The 20939-nt window shown below is 45.9% G+C and overlaps 1 long non-coding RNA gene across 1 annotated transcript; it reads right to left on the reverse strand.

Annotated features, from left to right (window-relative positions):
• Positions 1–17110: 17110 nt before the first annotated feature.
• On the reverse strand, positions 17111–20336 carry LOC102548205 (uncharacterized). The gene is made up of 2 exons (XR_015645744.1): positions 19591–20336; positions 17111–18697 (listed from the first exon to the last, which is right to left on the reverse strand). It is a non-coding gene; the product is annotated as an uncharacterized LOC102548205 (long non-coding RNA).
• Between the last annotated feature and the right edge of the window lie 603 nt (positions 20337–20939).

Raw genomic sequence — 20939 nt, forward strand, 5'->3', positions numbered from 1 at the left:
AGCACTAAGAGTACAGAGGGCCTGAGATGAGACCTTGTGGTCCTTAGCGTCTTAAAGATCACGTGACCCCCGGGGAGACAAAGGTCTCCATGAAACACTTCAGGTCGGAGGTGCGCATTGGCAGCTTCCTACTTGGGTCTGTTAAGGGTCATGAACGGGTATTACGGTGGACGATGACCAATCGAGAGGACCGGACTGGCTTCCTACTCTTGCCCCAGGAAGTCAAGGGAACGCGGGTCAAAGAGAGCAGGTGTATTGTTTCTCTTCTGGGTAGGCTCTTTCGCCAGGGCCAGAAAAATGCATGGACTCTCTGATTAAGCAAAAGGGCTCATCATATGCACGACGGTGCACGGGCCAATCAAAACATACCAGCCATTCTTTCCCGGAGAAATTAAAAAGGCATCGACTTTGGCATAATTACCTAGCAATAGGTTTAATCTGGGGGGAAATGATATGCTAAACATCGACATCCGCTTCTCTTCAATGGAAGATCGGCACTGTATTTTATGTTCTGCGGCTAAAAATCAGCAACGTCTGTTTTATTTCAGGCCATGAACTGAAAGCGTTTGTGGGACAGAATGCTGCTCTGGTTCAGTAGGTTATTTAAGGCTCCTTAGCGGTTTTATCCAGTAACTGCTTTCAGCTTTAAGAAATTAATATTTCCATTCGGTTTTCGGATCCAAAGACACTATAAACAGATTCTTCTGTTTTCCAAGCCGTATCCTTCGGCGAGTGCGGCTTAAAAGTCATCAATCATGTAACGGAGAGTCTAAAAACTCTGGCTAATGGTCTGACACAGATAAAACTTACAACTGAGTAGAGTTGTGCTTGTTCAAGGGTTTTCAGGAATTGGTCAAAATCAGAGCTCAAAAAATGCCCTGGGATTTTGCCTCCTACTCAGCTTGGGAATTTGCCCCTTGAATTAATTCAGGTAAGGTCCTGGGCAAACCAGCAACTGAGGAGCCTGGAGGAACAATGTGGCGGCTGATTCCCTGGGCGATTCAGCAAGTTTTTAACCATCTGTGAAATATGAGGGTTCCTGTCTTTCCTGCTTTTGGGGGGGGGGGGTGGTCTGCAGGTAGGGGTTGTTTAGAAATACCAGGAAATAAATCAGAGCAGTTACAGTTTGGCTCTCTGAGGATCTCTCACCTTTCTGTCACTAGGGGGCCTAAGTTCATCCCAAAGGAGCCCTATCTGGGTCACCCTGTGGGGCCCAAGGTTACTATCCTCTAAGCTTTTTGTCCAAATGCCCTGCTTCCCAACATACCATGTGAGTGTCCTAATACCGTGACAATGGATGACTTCAAACTTGGAGCCTTCCTGTTTGAAGGTTGGAGGTCTGAAATGATTTCACTGGGATGAAGTCAAGCCTAGGGATGGTTTGCTCTCTCTAAGCTGCAGGGGAGACTGTCTGTTTGCATTTGCGAATTCCTACATTCCTTGGCCGGAGGTTTCTTTCCACCTACAAGCCCAAGGCAGCCAGGCGACACTTCCTCATGCCAGATCTCTTTGCTTTGTTCTAATTTGAGACTTGGCCCGGGCCAGCCTGGACCTTACTATGGTGACCAGGCTAGCCTCAAGCTTATAGCAATCCTCCTCCCTCTGTCTTCTAAGTATACAGATGACGGGTGTGTACACCATGCTGGTCTTTCTTTTGCCTCCCAGCCTCACTTTGACCCTCTTCATCCTGTCTTTACTTTCTCTTTCACCTTTGTAAAAGTCCTGGTCCCAGCTCTCTACTCCCAGATAATCCTTTTAAGGTCAATGGACAGCAGCAGGGATTTGTTTCTCGCTTCTGGCTAATGAGGTCAAATGCCCTGGGGAGAAGAAAGGGACACACTGTGGATTTATAATGTTCATGAGCTCATGGGGTCATCAGTGTTAGCAAAGTTTACTTTCTTCCCTGTGAAGTTAAAAGGTAGCCAGCCAAAAGGGAAGGTATACAGAACCCATCCCTTCTTACTCAACCATATCCATATGTGTGCCCTAAGTCAACTGTGGTCCCTCATGTGCTGAGTCAGAAGGCCCTTCATGGCATCCTGGGACCACTTCCTTATGACCCTTTGTGACCTTCTGTCTTAGGGTTTTACTGCTCTGAACAAAAACTATGACCAAGGCAACTCTTATAAGGAACAACATTTAATTGGGGCTGGCTTACAGGTTCAGAGGTTCAGTTCATTATCATCAACAGGAGTACGACAGCACCAGGCAGGCATGAGACTGGAGGAGCTAAGAATTCCAGCTCTTGGGGGCTGGAGAGATGGCTCAGCGGTTAAGAGCACCGACTGCTCTTCCAGAGGTCCTGAGTTCAATTCCCAGCAACCACATGGTGGCTCACAACCATCTGTAAAGAGATCCGATGCCCTCTTCTGGTGTGTCTGAAGACAGCTACAGTGTACTTATATATAATAAATGAATACATCTTTAAAAAAAAAAAAAAAAGAATTCCAGCTCTTGTTCTGAAGGCAGCTAGGAGAAGACTGGCTTCCAGGCAGCTAGGATGAGGGTCTTAAAGCCCATGGCTACAGTGATGCACTTCCACCAACAAGGCCACACCTCCTCCATCAAGCCACACCCACTCCAAAGCCACACCCACTCCAAAGCCACACCCACTCCAAAGCCACACCCATTCCAGTAAGGCCACACCTCCTCCAACCAGGCCACACCTCCTTCATCAAGGGCACACCCACTCCAATAAGGCCACACCCACTTCAACAAGGTCATACCTCCTAATAGTGCTACTCCCTGGGCCAAGCATATTCAAACCACCACACCCTCCTTCTTGCTACACTCATCACCCCTTCCCCAATAACCTCCAAGCTTTTTGCATCTACAAACTCATTCAGGTTGATTGAGGTCAGGATTCCTGTGTACCAGGACTCATCCATGCATTCTTTCCCACTCCTTTCCTTAGAACGTGTTTGTCACCTAAGATGTCATGCCAACAACTTACTCATTTTTTTTGTGAGGAGAGGAATTATGTATTCTCATATATCCTCTGCTCTGACAATGCGTCTGATTCAACCTTTTGTCTAATTTGTGATTTAGGTTTTCTTATTGAATTTGGAGAGTTCTTTATATTTTTCTGAGTACCAATTCTCTACCAGATATGCTTTTTAAAAGATTCATTTTTTTCATAGTACATGGGCTGCCTTTTCACTTTTTAAGATTTTTCTAAACATTTCTTTTTACTTAACAATTTTTTTATATTTAGTTTGTTTCATGTTTTGATTGTATCCATGTCTGCATCACGGTGTGCCTGGCGCTCACTGAGTTCATAAGAGGGCGTCAGATGCTCTGAAACTTGAGTTACAGATGGCTATGAAGCTGATATGTGGGTGCTGGGAATTGAACCTGGGTCCTCTTCAATAACAAATGCCCCTAACCACTGAGCCATCTCTCCAGCCTCCTTTTATTTAATGAAGATTTCATTAAGTCTTTGAGTATTTCAGAAAACATATTTTCATCATACTCCCTGCTCCTCCCATTCAAGGACTTCATGTCCTTTTAATTTTTTTATTTAATAACCCATGACTCCAGTTTGGGCTGCTCAAATACTTTCGGATATAGGGCCATTCACTGGAGCACAGCCAACTTACCAGGAGCCACAGCCTCAGTGGAAACTGCCTCACTCTCATCCAGACTGTCATCAACTGTCATCAACTGTCAGGAGATCCTCAGCTAGGGGTGGGTCTCATGAGCCCCTCCCCTTCTGTGCTGGAGTGTTGACTGGCTTGAACTTGTGCAGACAAGCCCAGCTGCTGTGAGACCATATCTTGAGTACAGGGTACCACCATGCTCTGAAGACGCTTATATTCCAATTTCCCCCTGACTTTTGGTTCTTATGATCTTTCTACCCCCTTTTCTGGGGTGGAACCTCAACCTTGGGGAGTAGTGCTTTAAATTTTTTTTTCTTTTCACCATGCCAGCCATATTATTATAAAACAATGGGTGTCATTATGATATTTCATATCTGTCACTGAATCTTATTCATATTCACCCACTACTGTAGTGGTTTGGCCTGATGCTTCTTGTATTCTAATGTTAACACTGGATCCTCAAGAGGTGGTTCGCCTCCTTCACCCCACCCCCATCTCCCACAAGCAGACCATCATCATCAGGTGACGCCATGTGAACCTTCTCCCCAGTTTAACTGGTCTATGAGAGTCTAGAGCCTGTGATAGAGCAGTGGTGGGGAAAGGTGGGACTGGAGACTCGAGAGGGGGTGGCAGGGACAGAGAGAGAGAGAGAGAGAGAGAGAGAGAGAGAGAGAGAGAGAGAGAGAGAAGAAGAAGAAGAAGAAGAAGAAGAAGAAGAAGAAGAAGAAGAAGAAGAAGAAGAAGAAGAAGAAAGAGGAGGAGGAAGAGGAGGAGGAGGAGGAAGAGGAAGAGGAGGTGGTGGTGATGATAGAGGAAGAGGAAGCCACCATGGATGGACTTACATGGCCAGGAGAAACAGCAAGTAACAAGGAGCCTTACAGCAATGAGTTAGTATAGCCCTAGATCTGCCCAATCTAGGTATATGGCTTATAAATAAAATATCTGGATTGTGCGTCTTTTATATGGGTTTATTAGGATTTGAAAAGTCCAATGACACATTACTACCCCTCATGTTCTCCTTTCCTTTTTTATGATGAATAAAATTTCTCTTCTTTCATATATATATTTATTTATATATATAAACACATACCTATCACATTTCCTTTATCCAGTTTACTGACACAGCTTGGCTGACCAGGGAGCCTTGGCAACCCACCTGTCTCCACCTCCCTAACACTGAGTCACAAGCATGCACCAGCACATCAGCGTTTGATGTAGGGCTAGGGTTTGAACCCAGGTCCTTGTCCTTGCTTAGCCAGCACTTGACCAACTGGGCTATTTCTTCAGTCTTAAGAAAAATTTGTAATTTTTGGTGATCTCCAATGACCAATTTACTGTTTCGCAAATTAGCCTCTGGAGCGATAGCTAAGACTCGTTTGCCTAGCCTATCACTGCCTTGTATTTTGTGACCCTTCTAAATATCAGTTTCATTTCAATTTCTGATCTTTTTGTTGCGTACATACAGACGCCTGTACTGTTTATTCCCTCCCATCTTGCCCCAAGAGCACAGTGCCCAGATGTCCTGCTTTCCGTGGTGTTAAAACAAGGCAGAGAGTTGAGTGTGGACGCACTCATTCCAGCAAACTACTCTCCCGATTCTTCTCTGAGCATTTCTGGACCTCTGATACAGTCTTGATGAATTAAAGGCTTCATGTGAGTCCTTTAAAAAGCCACATGTTGTTGATATTATTTGACAGTTCATATGCATAAACAGTTCATCTCAGTCATATACACCCCGGCTCTCTCTTCCCACTCCGGGCACCTCTAACTTGACTCCCCACCCCCACCCCGCATGTTTCTCCATCTCCCTCTAGTCCTTCTGTTCTCTTTATGGTAACCCACACAGTCCAGTTTAGTGCCACCTGCTGAAACCCTGGCCCATCTTTTTGGCTGGATCCCGTGCAGGTGACCACAGCGGCTGTACGTTCATGAGAGCAATGGTGGCGTCACATCTAACGGACAGCCTTTCATAGTCCGTACATTTTTTTTTTTTTTTTGGTTCTTTTTTTCGGAGCTGGGGACTGAACCCAGGGCCTTGCGCTTCCTACGTAAGCGCTCTACCACTGAGCTAAATCCCCAGCCCCCCCCCCCCCCGTACATTTTTTTAACCCTCTCTGCCACTGTTTACCTCTCTAGTTGGCTGTGTGGACCTGGGGAATCAGGCCCTGAAAACGAGGCGGAATGAAGTCTCACATAATCGCTAACTCTATTCAGAGCATTGGGCAATTTATACTTGAAGGGTTAAGAAGAATCACGTGAGTAAGATGGTCAAAAGGGCACAAGGAGCAAAAACATGTGTTTCCATAGTGGCTAAACCAATAACAACAGCCAGCTGTAATGAATAACCTGAAGTAAACTCAGTCCTAGCCAGTACACCTGGGAGGGGACACAAGTACATTCCAAGAACAGTTCTGTATCTTTTGAAGGAACTGAGGTCATAAGAGTCTTGTTCTGTTTTCTTGGAGTTTTCTCACAAGCATTCAGAAATCTCCCCACACAAATCACGCTTGGACAGTGTTCTCACATTCCTCGGTGCTTCCTGAGCTTTTCCCGTTTAGGGTTCAAACGGGTGATTTTGTTTTTTAAAATGTGTCATTCTTTTTCTTTTTCTTTTTTTTTTTTTTTTGGTTCTTTTTTTCGGAGCTGGGGACCGAACCCAGGGCCTTGTGCTTCCTAGGTAAGCGCTCTACCACTGAGCTAAATCCCCAGCCCCGTCATTCTTTTTCTGTATGCTAACTGCAGTGTGTTTCCAGGGAAGACATTTGCTTTCTGACTGATTTGACTTGAATACGGGCACACAGAAAGCAGTACACACGATTCTATACTCTTAGGTGTTCTTTTTACAGTTCAGATCTCATACTCTAAGAGTGGTCAGAGGCTTTTAGCTTTGGAATACCATGATAAATTTATCTGTCTGTCTGTCCATCTACCATTTATCCCTCCTGCTGTGTATTCTATGTATCTATCTTTGTATCTATATATTTATCTATGTATCTGTCTATGTAGGTACATATCTATTTATCCATCCACCCATCCATCCAGCTGTCTATCCATCTATCTACCTATCCATCATCCATCCATCCATCTGCCTGCCTGCCTCCCTCCTTCTCTCCCTTCATCCATTTATCAATCTATATCTTCATTGAAGTTTTAGTCCCGTATGTAATGTGGCATAGTGTTTACATATTACCTATGCCCCTCCCCAGCAAACTTTCTGTCATGTCTATGTTAAGGGATGTGGAGATATAAAACCTTCCGTAAGTGCTGGTGTAAATAAACACTCTACTGTGGGTTTGTTGTTCGTCTTTGTTTTTGTGACAGCATCTTGCTATTGTAGCTATTGTAGCCCTGGTGAACTTGGTGATTTATCTTATACCCTAGGCTGGCCTTGGACTCTTGGAAATCCTGCTGTAGCCTCTGGAGAGCTGCTGGGATTTCAGGCATGCACCCCTGAATCACCACAGGGCAACCTCTGAATAGGTTTAGAACACAGCCCCCTCCACCTCACCCCCAAATATTCACAGCCAACAACAGTTGGCAGAATGCACCGCTGAGGAGCCCATGGTGATGAAGGGTGACTGGGTTTTGTATTTTCCACTTTCCTTTCTTACACAGGGAACTCATTGAGATGACAATCTTGCTTGTAACTTGGTGCAGACAGGTGTCTGACCAATGACGTGGTGAACTGGATGAAAAGAAGGTCAGAGAGGATCCTTTTTCTTCCCTGGGCAGATATTACAAGCATCTGATGAGAGACTCTAGGATTCTGACAGCTGCTGGGAATGGCAGCTGCCCCAGGCTGCCCCAGGCTGCCCGAGAATGTAAGCAATGGGTTGGAGAGATGGCTCAGTGCCTAAGAGTGCTGGTTGCTAGAGGACTGGATACAGAAAATGTGGTACGTCTACACAGTGGAATATTACTCAGCTATCAAAAACAACGACTTTATGAAATTCGTAGGCAAATGGTTGGAACTGGAAAATATCATCCTGAGTGAGCTAACCCAATCACAGAAAGACATACATGGTATGCACTCACTGATAAGTGGCTATTAGCCCAAATGCTTGAATTACCCTAGATCCCTAGAACAAACGAAACTCAAGACGGATGATCAAAATGTGAATGCTTCACTCCTTCTCTAAAAGGGGAACAAGAATACCCTTGGCAGGGAAGAGAGAGGCAAAGATTAAAACAGAGACTGAAGGAACACCCATTCAGAGCCTGCCCCACATGTGGCCCATGCATATACAGCCACCCAATTCGACAAGATGGATGAAGCAAAGAAGTGCAGACCGACAGGAGCCGGATGTAGATCGCTCCTGAGAGACACAGCCAGAATACAGCAAATACAGAGGCGAATGCCAGCAGCAAACCACTGAACTGAGAATAGGACCCCCGTTGAAGGAATCAGAGAAAGAACTGGAAGAGCTTGAAGGGGCTCGAGACCCCATAGGTACAACAATGCCAAGCAACCAGAGCTTCCAGGGACTAAGCCACTACCTAAAGACTATACATGGACTGACCCTGGACTCTGACCTCATAGGTAGCAATGAATATCCTAGTAAGAGCACCAGTGGAAGGGGAAGCCCTGGGTCCTGCTAAGACTGAACCCCCAGTGAACTAGACTGTTGGGGGGAGGGCGGCAATGGGGGGAGGGTTGGGAGGGGAACACCCATAAGGAAGGGGAGAGGGGAGGGGATGTTTGCCCGGAAACCAAAGAATTATTATTAAGTATTAAATAAATTAAAAAAAAAAGACTGAACCCCCAGTGAACTAGACTGTTGGGTGGAGGGCGGCAATGGGGGGAGGATGGGGAGGGGAACACCCATAAAGAAGGGGAGGGGGAGGGATTAGGGGGATGTTTGCCCGGAAACCGGGAAAGGGAATAACAATCAAAATGTATATAAGAAATACTCAAGTTAATTAAAAAAAAAAAAAGAAAAAAAAAAAAGTCAGCACAGTCTATTACTTGAACTGGATCCAAGAAATAAGAAGGTAAAATATAAAGTGCATGGATTTAATAACAATAAACAGGCTGGCAGGGATACGAAATTAGGATTATTTGCACTGCTGGTAAGAATTTAAAATGTTATAACTTGGCTCAGATGTGGCTCAGTGGTTGAGCATTCACCTGGTGTGTGCCTGGGTTCAACTCTAGCATTTAAAAGGTAATTTGCAGCATCTCTAGTGGGGAGTGACAGTTGAACATTACATTAATTTGAAATGTCTTTAGAGTCAAACTGCACTTTATCATCAATCCAACTTGCAGGAATTTCTCCTAAGGAAGTAAGACATACTCAAAGATCAAACTTCAAATATGTTTATTGTAATTTTTTTATATTAGTGAAAAGCTGAATGTAAGCTAAATATTTAAAACAGAAGATTGGCCAAATAAACAGTATAGTTTGTAAAAAAAAAAAAAAAAAAAAAAGAGTGCTGGTTGCTCTTACAGAGGTCCCGAGTTCGATTCCCAGAACCCACATGGCAGCTCATGACCATCCATAATTCCAGTTCCAAGGATCCAACGTCTTGTGGGGGGGATCAGGCATGCACAGGATACATATATGTTCATGTGAGGAAAACATGCATTGTATACGCATACACATACACATATATCACACACACATACATAAAGAACGCATGGAAATGCCTCACCAGTTATGAGAATAATTAGTAAATATCCTCTTATCTGATGCCCAGGAATCCAAGATAGCAATTTGGAGGTTTGCTTCTGCTTCACAGGTAAGTAAAGCAGACCCGGAGACATGGCATAGCTGGGTTAATTTATTTAATCTGTGTCCTTCATTCTCTTATTGATCTCTGTGTGTGTGTGTGTGTGTGTGTGTGTGTGTGTGTGTGTGTGTGTGTGACTATTAAGCTGTCTTTCTGATACTATGATTTGGTAGCATAATTTTAAATCAAACATTTTGATGCTCCAGCATTGGTTTTCGTTGTTGTTGTTCTTTGGGTTTTGGTTTTTTGTTTTGTTTTGTTTTGTCCAAATCGTTTTTCTTTCTTATGTGAAATGTCAAATATTCTGGAGACATTACATATTAGTTCAACATTCAACAGTTCAAATGTATTGATTGCTAATTTTAGGCTTAGTAGGTTTTGTGCTGTAAGATGGGCTGGCTGATTTTCATCCCGCCCAAAGCTCCCAGAATAACAACTCAGGCTCGAAATATATTTACAAATACTAGGCCATCTAGCTAGGCTTGTTCCCTCACCAGCTGATAATTTAAAATAACCCATTTAGTCTATCCACATTTTGCCACGTGGCTGGTTACCTCTCCTATGTCTGCTGGCCTCTCTCCCATTCCTGGCTCTATCCCAGAATTCTTTCTGCCTCCAGGATGTCCCGCCTTCCATCCTATCCTTTCCAATAGGCCACAGGCTTCTTAATTGACAGGTGATGCATCCATACAATGCACAAGAGATTCTCTCTACAGTTTTGTTCCCAGTTGAAGAATCCCTTACCAAGGCAAGGAGACAGCTCAGTGAATGAAGTACTTGCTGTGTGAGGACCCACAGCAGATCCATAGCACCTATAGAAGAAGTTAAGCCGTGAACCCACAGCAATCCTCTTGCCTCAGCCTCCTGAGTGTTGAAATTACAAGCGTGAAGTCAGAAGGTAGTGGCACACGCCTTTAGTCCTAGCACTCAGTAGGTAGAGGCAAGTGGATCTCTGTGAGTTTGAGGCCAGGTTGGCCCACTGTCTTAGGGTTTTATTGCTGTGAGCAGACACCTTGATCAATGCAAGTTTTATAAAGGACAACATTTAGTTGGGGCTGGCTTACAGGTTCAGTCCATCATCATCAAGGTGGGAGCATGGCAGCACCTAGGGAGGCACAGTGCAGGAGGAGCTGAGTTCTACATCTTCATTGGAAGGAACAGACTGAGCATCCTCAGGCAGCTAGGAGGAGGGTCTCCAAGCCCACCCCACAGTGACACACTTCCTCCAACAAGGCCACACCTTCTAATAGTGCCACTCCCTGGGCCAAGCACATGCAAAGCATCACACCTACAGAGTCAGTTTCTGACAGCCAGGGCTACACAGAGAAACCCTGTCTGGAAAAAGAAAAGAAAAGAAAAGAAAGGAAAGGAAAGGAAATTGTAAGCCACACACCTAGTGATGCTCTAATAATTCACCCTATCTGTTTTGTTAGTGGAATTATTTCATGTACAGTGCAGCCCCACTTCTTCAGAAACCTCATAGTTATCCTTTTGCAGAAGCTGCAGGCTCAGCTAGTGTGTTTTTCTACCTCCTGGCTGCAAATAGGAGGACTTAGGAACTCTGTCAAAGAGCCATGAAGCAGAGGAAAGAAGCCATTTTAGCTTAATTCACATTTCCGTAATGTCCGCAGCGACTGCAGGCCCGCAGTGCTGTGTGGGCACACATGCCTGCTACATGAGGAAGTCATTCAAACCAGGGCAGGGTGCTCAGGAGAAGAGGTCTTTGGACTGAAGGGCTAAGCCACCAGAGAGTTTGAAAACTGGAGACTGAGATGAACTCATGGGAGTGAGAGGAGATGAGAAACCGAGCTTACCCTACTCCAGTGGGAATGCAGGAAGGCAGCAGGTTGGAAACAGAATTAAAAAGAGAATTACTGTGTCACTGAATACATTATGTGTTTCCTGCAGTGCAAAGTCATTCGGCAATATAATGGGTGATGGTTCCCCAAAGGTCTCCTGCATTAGAGGCTTGTCAGACAGCATCAATGTTGAGAGAAAAGTGAGATTCTTAGGTGGGGACCCAGTAGTAAAAGGTTAAGTCACTAGGGATCTGCCCACCAGAGGAGAGTAAGAAATCTTAGGGATGGAGAGATGGCTACGTGGGTAAGACTCCATTGTGCAAGTTTGAGGACCTGAGTTCGGGTTTCTACCACTCACAAAGGTTGAGCATGGCTCTGCGCGTTTCTATAACACAGTACTATGTGTATGGGGTGGAGATGGAAGGATTCATGGGTCTTACTGGATACCCAGTGACCTCTCCTGACCTCCATGTGTGCTTGTGGACATACACACCTGCACATAGAAGCTCACATGTATCATGAACACACATGAACACACAAGGAAATCTCTCCCATCTGTCAGATCACAGGATGTGCCAGCATCTTGCTTTGCTTCTACAAGCAAACACATTGTAGACAACTGAGACAATGTATAAACTACTCCATTACGCTACTGCTACTATAGTTACATATGCCTCCTCTTATCTTCCCAGTCTTAATAAGACAAATGTAATTTTTTTTCAATCCTCAAATTTGAACTCTTTTTTTTTTTTTAAAATATATCCGGTTTCTGTTATTTTTGTCCTCTCACGAGTACGTGATTTTCACTACGCCCATCTGTGCCCTTATGAACTTTCCATGTTCGTGGAGTCACCCGTAGCTTTACACATTTCAGCCTTGGAAGCCTTGCCCAGCGTTTGATGAACATTCCGTGTTGCCACATCTAGAAATCCCGCTCCATGGCTTGTATTTGTAAATGACTGATGCTCCTTTGTGTGAAGGATGGTGTCTCAGTTAGGGTTTCCATTGCTCGGAACAGACACCATGACTAACGCAACTCTTATAAAGGACAAGATTTAATTGGGGCTGGCTTACAGGTTCAGAGGTTCGGTCCATTATCATCAAGATGGGAACATTACAGCATCCAGGCAGGCACGGTGCAGGAGTTGAGAGTTCTACATCTGTTCCAAAGGCAAACAGGAGAAGACTAGCATCCTCAGACAGCTAGGAGGAGGGTCTTAAAGCCCATGCCCACAGCGACACACCCACTCCAAGGCCACGCCCACCCGAACAAGGCCACACCCACTCCACAAGGCCACACCCATTCCAGCAAGGTCACCTCCTAATAATGCCATTTCCTGGGCCAAGCATATTCAAAGCACCACAGATGGATTCTTAGCCACATGATATCTGTGTAAGGAGTAGAAACATCAAAGAATTTCTTGTGTGCATTATTAATATTGGAGCGTTAGGTTTGGACATTACAAAGCCTTAGAAATTCTGTTGGGGGATTTTTGCATTTAGGTCACTACTGAGTCATGAAGACTTTGTCATGCCCTGTGGTCAGAGTGGCACTTTGGTGTTTCAGGCACACTGGCCCGGCCTTCGCTGGGTTTTGCACGAGCGAGCTGATGAATGGCTCTAACTCACTCCTGATGAGCCATCAACCCAGTGTCTCACCATCTGGATGCAGTTTGTTTTCAGTGTACTCTGATGCTGGCAAGATCTGGACAGTGATTCAGACAGAATGTGCACTTCTGTGCTCGAGGTTTGCCGGAGTCTGGAGTGTTGCCCCGAAAACATGATCTACGGTGTCTGTGTGAGGTTTGGGCCTTTGCTTGCTGGACCATGGTCCACCAGTGTCTCCACACACTCCCCCTCCGAGAAAGGGAAAGTTCTCGCCCGTGGTGGAAGGACTTTCCCATACTTTTTATCTCTGTGCGGTAGACGGCTGACCCTGGGCCAGGATACTTGGCAGCTTTGACTCTGTACTCTGTGAGTTCCAGAGTAACAAGGAGGGTTGTGTTCAACTTGAAGTAAATTTTGTTGTTATCACCATAATGGGTTTTTTTCCCCCTCCTCTCTCTCTTTCGTAAAGGGAAAACACGATTTTAGTTTAGATCTGTGTTTGATTTGGGATCCGGCCAACCTGAACTAAAAACATTTGAAATGGCTACTTTAGACCAGTATCAGTGAGGATGGCAGTGTAAAAGGGTGTTTGGTACCCACTCTGAACACTGCATGGAGTAGTCAGTGCCCATCGTGAGTACTGTGCAGCAGAGTGCTTAGTACCTACCCTGGGTACTGTGCAGAAGAGCGCTTGGTATCTGTCCTGCATTCTATGTGGAAGAACATCTGTTGTCTTTCCTGTTCTAACATTCTCTCTCTTTCACTCGGTTTCATCACTATAGTGATGCTTGATAAAAAAATGGGAGCTTTGAGACTTGAAATCACCTGTCCACAAACACACTGACGTGTTCAGGTCAGGATTCAAAGCTGGGCTCCTGTGAGTCCCTAGGTCTCTGCTCCTACAGTCCCTTGCAAAGTTATTTCCCACGAGCTTCAACTCTTCTCCCTGCTTGCAATCGAGGGGCGTGCCGATTGACTGGTCCAGATTGAGTAGTCATGTCCCTCAGAGGCAGGATACTTTGGAGATGCTGTTCTTGCAATCCAGGGCCACGCCAGACAGAACCGTGAGAACCAGAGTGTAGATGAAAACCTCCGCTTTGGAGATGCTGTTCTTGCAATCCAGGGCCACGCCAGACAGAACCGTGAGAACCAGAGTGTAGATGAAAACCTCCGCTCCCCACCACTTTGCTAAGAGTACCCTCCTGACGCCTCATTTTAGAGTTGAGAAGCCAGGATCACAGCTTACTGTAAAATCAAGACAAGCACTCAGGCCTTCTTCCCGCTGTGTTTATGTGGCAAACAGACGCTCATTGTCAAATGCTCAATATGAGTTACAGTCCCAACCACAAAACACAAAAACCCAGGCTCATCATTTTCGTTCTGTCAAAGTGTCCTCCAACGCTTGAGACACCTCATTCCCTGCTCATCCTTCCAGATGAACTAATGTGCCTACACAGGGACCCTTGCTTGCCTGGGTGTCCACCATCAGTGCACACTGAGTCTAAGGATGGGTAGGTTTTCCCCAGCCTCCGGGGTAGACTTCAAAAGAGCCAAAGTAAATAGAGTTTTCCGCCCCGGCCAGCTGTATTTATTTTGGGCAGCTTCTCTACCTACAATGCCCATTGACTTCCTAGGAGCTCCTGAACCTGTTTATTTTCAACCTCCCAGAGGCATCCAGCTGTTGTGTCCCTCGTCACAGCAGAGAAGAGTCAACAAGCTCTTCTGGAAAAAAAATTATTTTTTTTTGAAGATCTTAAAGGATATAGCCCAAAGGTGAGCTCACCGTGTAGCTATTTCCTGAGTGAGACACCAGCCTGCTCTCACACAGTTCATCCAAGCCAATCAGGAGATAGGAAGGACATGGGTGTGGCAAATACAGAATAATGAGAACTGGGTGGAAGTGGAGTCAGGTCGATACGCCTTAACAGGGTACTCCTCGGTGGTAGGCTGGCTGGAGCTCATAGACATTTTGATTGGTGTGTGTGTGCATGTGTGTGTGTGTGTGTGTCTGTGTAAAACCCATGTTGAGTATTTGACAATGAACGCCTGTTTGCCACATAAACACAGTGGGAAGATATTAGGCCAAGCGGGAGACCTGAGCCCTAGTCTTAGTTTTACAGTAGCATGAATACACGAATGCTATAAAAAATTGAGTTTGAACGAAGATATCTATTTCTGCCTTCTTTTGAAACGCAAGACCTAAAGACACATTTGTCCCTTGGGCATCAAAGGAGCTGTTAGTGACTTAGCTAACTCACACCTTAGCATCTTGCCCCAGCCTTAGAACTCCTGCAGACTTCCCAGTGCCGAGGCTAGCTTTCCGTTGCCTTTTTTTTTTTTTTTTCTTTTTTTTTCGGAGCTGGGGACCGAACCCAGGGCCTTGCGCTCGCTAGGCAAGCGCTCTACCACTGAGCTAAATCCCCAACCCCGCCTCTTGGTGTCTCTTACTGGCATCCACTCCAGATTGCACTGGGTCACAGATACGTGAACATTTCCTGCTTATGCGGCTTTGTCCAGTTCTGTGAGTTCCGGGGCAGAAAGGATGCCCAAGCACTGGTGTAGATGTCACACTGATTAAAATCTGACCGACACTGTGGTCAATGGCGATTCCTGCCAGGCAGGTATTCACCTTCCATTTTTACTACTGGGAAAAGCAAGCTTGGAAAAATGCATGACTCATGGAAGAAAACCAGTTAGTGACTAGTAAACATTCAAACCTAGCTCATCTGAATTCCGGCCGCACGGGTTGCCCTGCCTGTTGTATTTTATAAAAAAGAAAAGGAAGCCAGGAATTATGTTTGATAGAGGTGAGGTATGGTGAGGTAGAAGGGGGTGTCTGTGGGGGCCCGTGGTGAGGCGTCTCTTCCCCTGAGGTACCAGTCATAATGGATATAGTCTGGCATAGAGTTTATGTAGGGCATGGGGAGGAGGAGGAGGAGGATGGGGAGGGGGAGGAGGAGGAGGGGGAGGAGGAGGGGGAGGGGGAGGAGGAGGGGGAGGGGGAGGAGGAGGAATAGAGGCCGACCATGAGCACGTGGAAAGAGAGAGAGAGGGGGGAGGGGAACGGGAAGAGAAGGGACAGAGGGGGAAAAGAGTAAGAGTGAGGAGGGGCAAGCAGCTCCTTTTATGCTGAGTCAGGCATATCTAGCTGTTGCCAGGTAACGGTGGGAAGGAACCTAGAAGGAATGCTAACTCCGCCCACTGAAGTAAAGCTGGGTCTTAGACCTACAGTGACCAATGTGTATTTTGAACCCAGTCAGAACCACGGAGGCTTCCATAAGTAAAGGAAAACGTGGAAAGGGCCTCACAGTAAGCAAGAAGAGCTGGAAGAAAAGAGTCCCTTCTACTGGAACATGGCCTCCCTCTCACAGACATTCGGAGGACACTGTACCGTGCTTGTTCCTAAGTTGAAAGTAGACTTTCCATCACCAAACATCTATCTGGCTTGTGCTCCTGGGGTAGGTAGCAAACTTTGGTTATTACAGCGTAGAAATGCACCCGGAAGCTACTAAAAATATCTGCGCTAAAAGGAGCATAGAGGTTAACTTGGAACTGTAGATTACAAATGGCCAGAGCACGTGAGACAGCAATAACACCTTCACTTCAGAATCTCAGGGGCAAATCTATATTTATCCCATCCTCTCATCAGAGCTGAATGTCAACGGACCAGAGTCGTAGCACATTGGCAGAGTATGTGCTTGGTATGGATGAGGCTTTGGATGCTCGACACCACACAAACGGGAACAAAAACCTCCATTTTGTGTCTTGTTTCGTTGCAACAAAATACTCACGCCTGGATGATTTATAAGGAAAAGAAATTTCTTTTCTTGTGGTTCTTGGGGTTGGGAAGTCAAAGACCAAAGAATGTGAAGACTTGGCTATCTGCTGAGGGAGCCTTACTTGTCACGTGGCATCTGAATGAGCATCCTCAGAGAGGACGATAGTGTGATCAGATGAGAAAAAGGGGGCAAGGCATGATGGGAAAGGGGCAAGGCATGATGGGAAAGGAGCAAGGCACGATGGGAAAACACATCATGTCTCAGAAGAGGGGTGTTTGTATGATTCGAGAGTGGGTTTGGGAGGAAGCGAAGGGGAGAAGGAGGGGAGAGAGAGAAAAAGGAGAGGGAGGGAGAGAAGAGTGAAGGACAAGAATGCTTCCTGAATAGATCTTGCTGCCTGAACTCAGCAGGACTTTCCCAAGGCATCTCTTAGTCTCTCCCCAGGGAGGTGAGGCCCTGAGGCACAGGATGCTCTGGCACTGCTTTACCCTCTTCATAAGCCACGAGTTGTCCCTTTAATCTGACTCAGGAGTCCTGTGCCTTCCACGGGAAGACTAACAGTTGACCCTGCAAGGAAGAACATCTCAAACCCTGCTTAGTACTCCGAAAAGCTTTATTATTCTCGTTTTTGCAAACTAGAAACTAACACGTCAGTTGGTGTTGTGACTGCTGGTGTTTATTACACTGCTGTTGCTTAAGTCCCAGTCCATATTTGGAATGTTCTGCCTTATTGCTAAGGTTAGGTCCCATTTCAAAGCATCTCGCTGGGCCTGAACACCCAGTTTCATTATCTTTCCCAGTGATGATGATTTCCCCTGTATTAGTCAGGATTCTTTAAAGGAATACAACCAATAGAATGAAAACACACACACACACACACACACACACACACACACACACACGTGCACGCCCATATGCAATTTATTAGAATTGTTTTCAGGCTGCGGTCTGAGCAGTCCAACAATAGCTGTCTCCCGATGGAAAGGCCAAGGATCTGGTAGCTGTTCGGTCCACAAGTTTGGATGTCTCAGCAGTCCCCATGTGGTGCTGGAGCCCCAGGGACGACCTAGGGAGCTGCCGGTTTTCCTGTCTTCATTGGAATCCTAAAGAAGTGGGATCTAACAGCAGCAAAGGACTACCTCCACAGCAAGATAGATGCACTTTCCAGTGAGAGAGAGGGCAAGCAGGCAAAAAGCACAAGCTTCCTTCATCCATGTCCAGAAGGTGTGGCCCGGGTTTAGCATGGATCTTCCCATCTCAAATAATCCAGCCCAGCTGCTTGGGGTTTTAGTGACTTCCAGACATAGTCAAATTGACAACTGGGATTGGCCATCACGCCACCCCAATATTTACCAAGCACATTTTTTTTTGTCCACCCTGTTGTCATCAGTTCTCTCAGAGAATGCAACTCCGGGTTTTTCCTCGATCCCCACATCTGTTACTCATGTGACAACAGTGGACATTAAGTTAAGGTGAAGCTGTGCACACGGCTCTCCCTTACCATGACAAAAGTCTCGGGAAAGCATAAAGAGGAAGGAATCGTTCTGGCTTGAGAAGCTTCCACCTTTGGCCACGTTGCTGTGTTGCTTCCGGGCTGCCCCATCACCTTTGGTAAGTGAGCATCTAAGCCACAACAGAAGGCTGTCTCCAACCATAGGCTGCCTCTGGAACACTGGGTGCTGGGTTTAGAGTACAGATCCCCAGACATCATATCCCAGAGAGAGTCAGAATCAAGGCTAGGGTCCGAGGTCTTCATAAGTCTGTTTCCGGTGCTTCCGGGTCTTGCTCTTCTTCAGGAGCAGTGGCTGCTGGGTAAAGGGAAACTCCGGTGCAGAGGCACCTTCACGTGTAGTTCTTGCCCACACCTGTGCTACATCACGCTAACTTCTACTTTCATGTTTTATGTGTCACCAACTCTCTCTTCCTATGTAGACCAAGCAACCGCAACTCCTCCATTAGCTCCAGCAGCATCTCTTCCTCTAGGTCAGGTTTGTGCTTTCTCTTCCTGCAAAGCTTGCCGCACATACCTCTTTCGTTTCCTTTCACTAGTTGTTAAATAAATTTATCTATGTGTGCACCTCCGTTTGGCATCAGACTATAAAGTCATTAAAGGACCAATGCACTTCTTACATGGGGAGCCTTGATGGAACACTGCAGTCTCTAGTTTATAGTAGGCACTGGACTTTTAACATCGATTTTTGTTGAATGAATAGAAAAAAGAATAGAATAAAACATGAGTCAAGTTATCAATTTCCAGAAAGCTTTTCATATCAAACCCTATTAAAGGCTCATTCCTTTCCCCCAAAACATTTATTACCATAGAAATCCAGAACAGCAGAAAATTACCTTTTTTTTTTCTTTTTTCTTTTTTTCGGAGCTGGGGACTGAGCCCAGGGCCTTGCGTTTGCTAGGCAAGCGCTCTACCAACCCCAGAAAATTACCTTTTAAGGTAAACAGGAGAACTAAGATGATTTGCCCATGCCTCTTTATTTTTCAGAGAAAGAAATGACGGCTCAGAAAGGGTGAGCAGTTTACCCACTAATGCACAGCATCCTAGCAATGGAGAGTGCAAGCTGCAATTAGTCCCGTGTGCTGTCAGCTGACCGGGTCCTTCCCTTCCACTGAATTAAGGGCCACCCCAAATGTCCACACCGTGACCTCCACTGACCTCACTAGGGGTTATTTCATATTTTCTTTGCATAAATTTGCCTAATGAACTTATCCAATCTTAGAGCATTTTAAAACGTATTTCCGTACTTATCAACCTGACTACGGGTATCTCCGTTTTCAAATGCTGCCAATCGCCTCTGCCTTAACTCATCTTCATGGCTTGATCTCAGACCAGAGAGGTTTTCCTAGAGACTGTCTCACTCGCAAGCATTTAGGAAAAGAAAATATGATATATCGGGGTTGGGGATTTAGCTCAGTGGTAGAGCGCTTGCCTAGGAAGCGCAAGGCCCTGGGTTCGGTCCTCAGCTCCGGGGGGGAGGGGGGAGAAAAAAGAGAGAGAAAAAAAGAAAATATGATATATCAAGTGTATCCGTGGCCTCACGAATTCATCCAAAGCACACTCACCTCCATCTGTGTTTCCTCTCTCGCTTCGGAAATCAGATGTGGAAAATATTTAATATCCCCGGGGAAGTTCTCAGTTAAAATCGGCATATGTGATAAACGGCACGGGGCCGTTTGATTTGCTCTCCCACGGAAATCTTTATCTTTGCCCAGCAGCTTGACTCTGGTTTAATAAAAGGAAGACCTTTTGAATAACTCTTGTGCAATATGAGGTCCAAAGCAGATCTATGAATAATTTATCAGGCCGGGATCTTGTTTCTGTTTTTGAATCATATTGTGGAGGCCTTTGGAACTAGACCTGAGCCATAGTCACAGAGTCCCAAGAAATTCCAGCTTGAATACAGAGAGAAGGGTGCTGCAATTCTTCAAACACGAAGCCAAGTCCGGCGGTGGTTGAAGGGGGGGGGGTGTTCAAGTTCTTGTGTTGTATCCAGAAGGTTCTCAATTATCAACAAAAGATAGCATACCGACCCAATGACTCCTCGTGGACTCCAGTGAGGGATTCCAGGAAACCGGAGCCTCGTGGGCGTATGTGGTCTGAAATAACAGGAATCGGTGAACAGTTCAAGTGTAAATACACAACCCAGATTATTTACATATCACTAGCAGACAAACACAACCCATCGAGCTGACTGTGCCATCCACAAGAAAACAGAGACTCCTGGGCCATTTCCCAGTCCGGATCTTAGTCTTTGTAAACTATCCCAGCTCCATCTTGTCTCCGATTTTGCAAGCGGCCGTTTTCCAACAGCCCATTTGCTGCATGTGTCAGGAAAGTTGAAACCCAGCGCGCCTCTTGCGTAAGTCAGTCAGAGATGTAAAATACCACTGAGGATGCCCTGCTTCACCCCTCCACTCTGCTGTGAAAGCAACCCTGTCTTGCTGAGCCTGGGTCTGACCCCTTCATTCCTAGATAACTCCTGTTCATTCCTTAAAGTGGTCATCTATTTTTAGAGTGATTCCGCAACTCCCAAACACCAGCAAAGCAAGGAGAGAAAGATTCACATACCTCCCGCAGAAGACAGGCAGGCCATCTTATGGAAAATCGTCTCTGGATCTGGGGCTAAAAGGAGATTCCTAACAGCAACTTCTGGCTGCCCAGGTCTTGCAGCCAAATGTGCACGCGTGCAAACACACGCACACACACGCATGCATGCACACATGTTGCGGTAAAAAATTAAAAAGAGAGGAACAGTTCCTGTGCATACCCTAGCGGTTGTGGTCTCTCTAGTTTCGGCTCCAGGAGGCCATTGGAACTAGTGCTAATTTGGCGTGGTAGCAACCCCCCCTGGGAAATAGATGGGTAGAGAGATTGCTGCCTGGGTCAGAGAGTACTTAGGGGTAGCATGGAG

This window comes from Rattus norvegicus, chromosome 20 (assembly GCF_021556685.1).
Source record: "Rattus norvegicus strain SHRSP/BbbUtx chromosome 20, alternate assembly SHRSP_T2T, whole genome shotgun sequence".
NCBI lineage: Eukaryota > Metazoa > Chordata > Mammalia > Rodentia > Muridae > Rattus > Rattus norvegicus.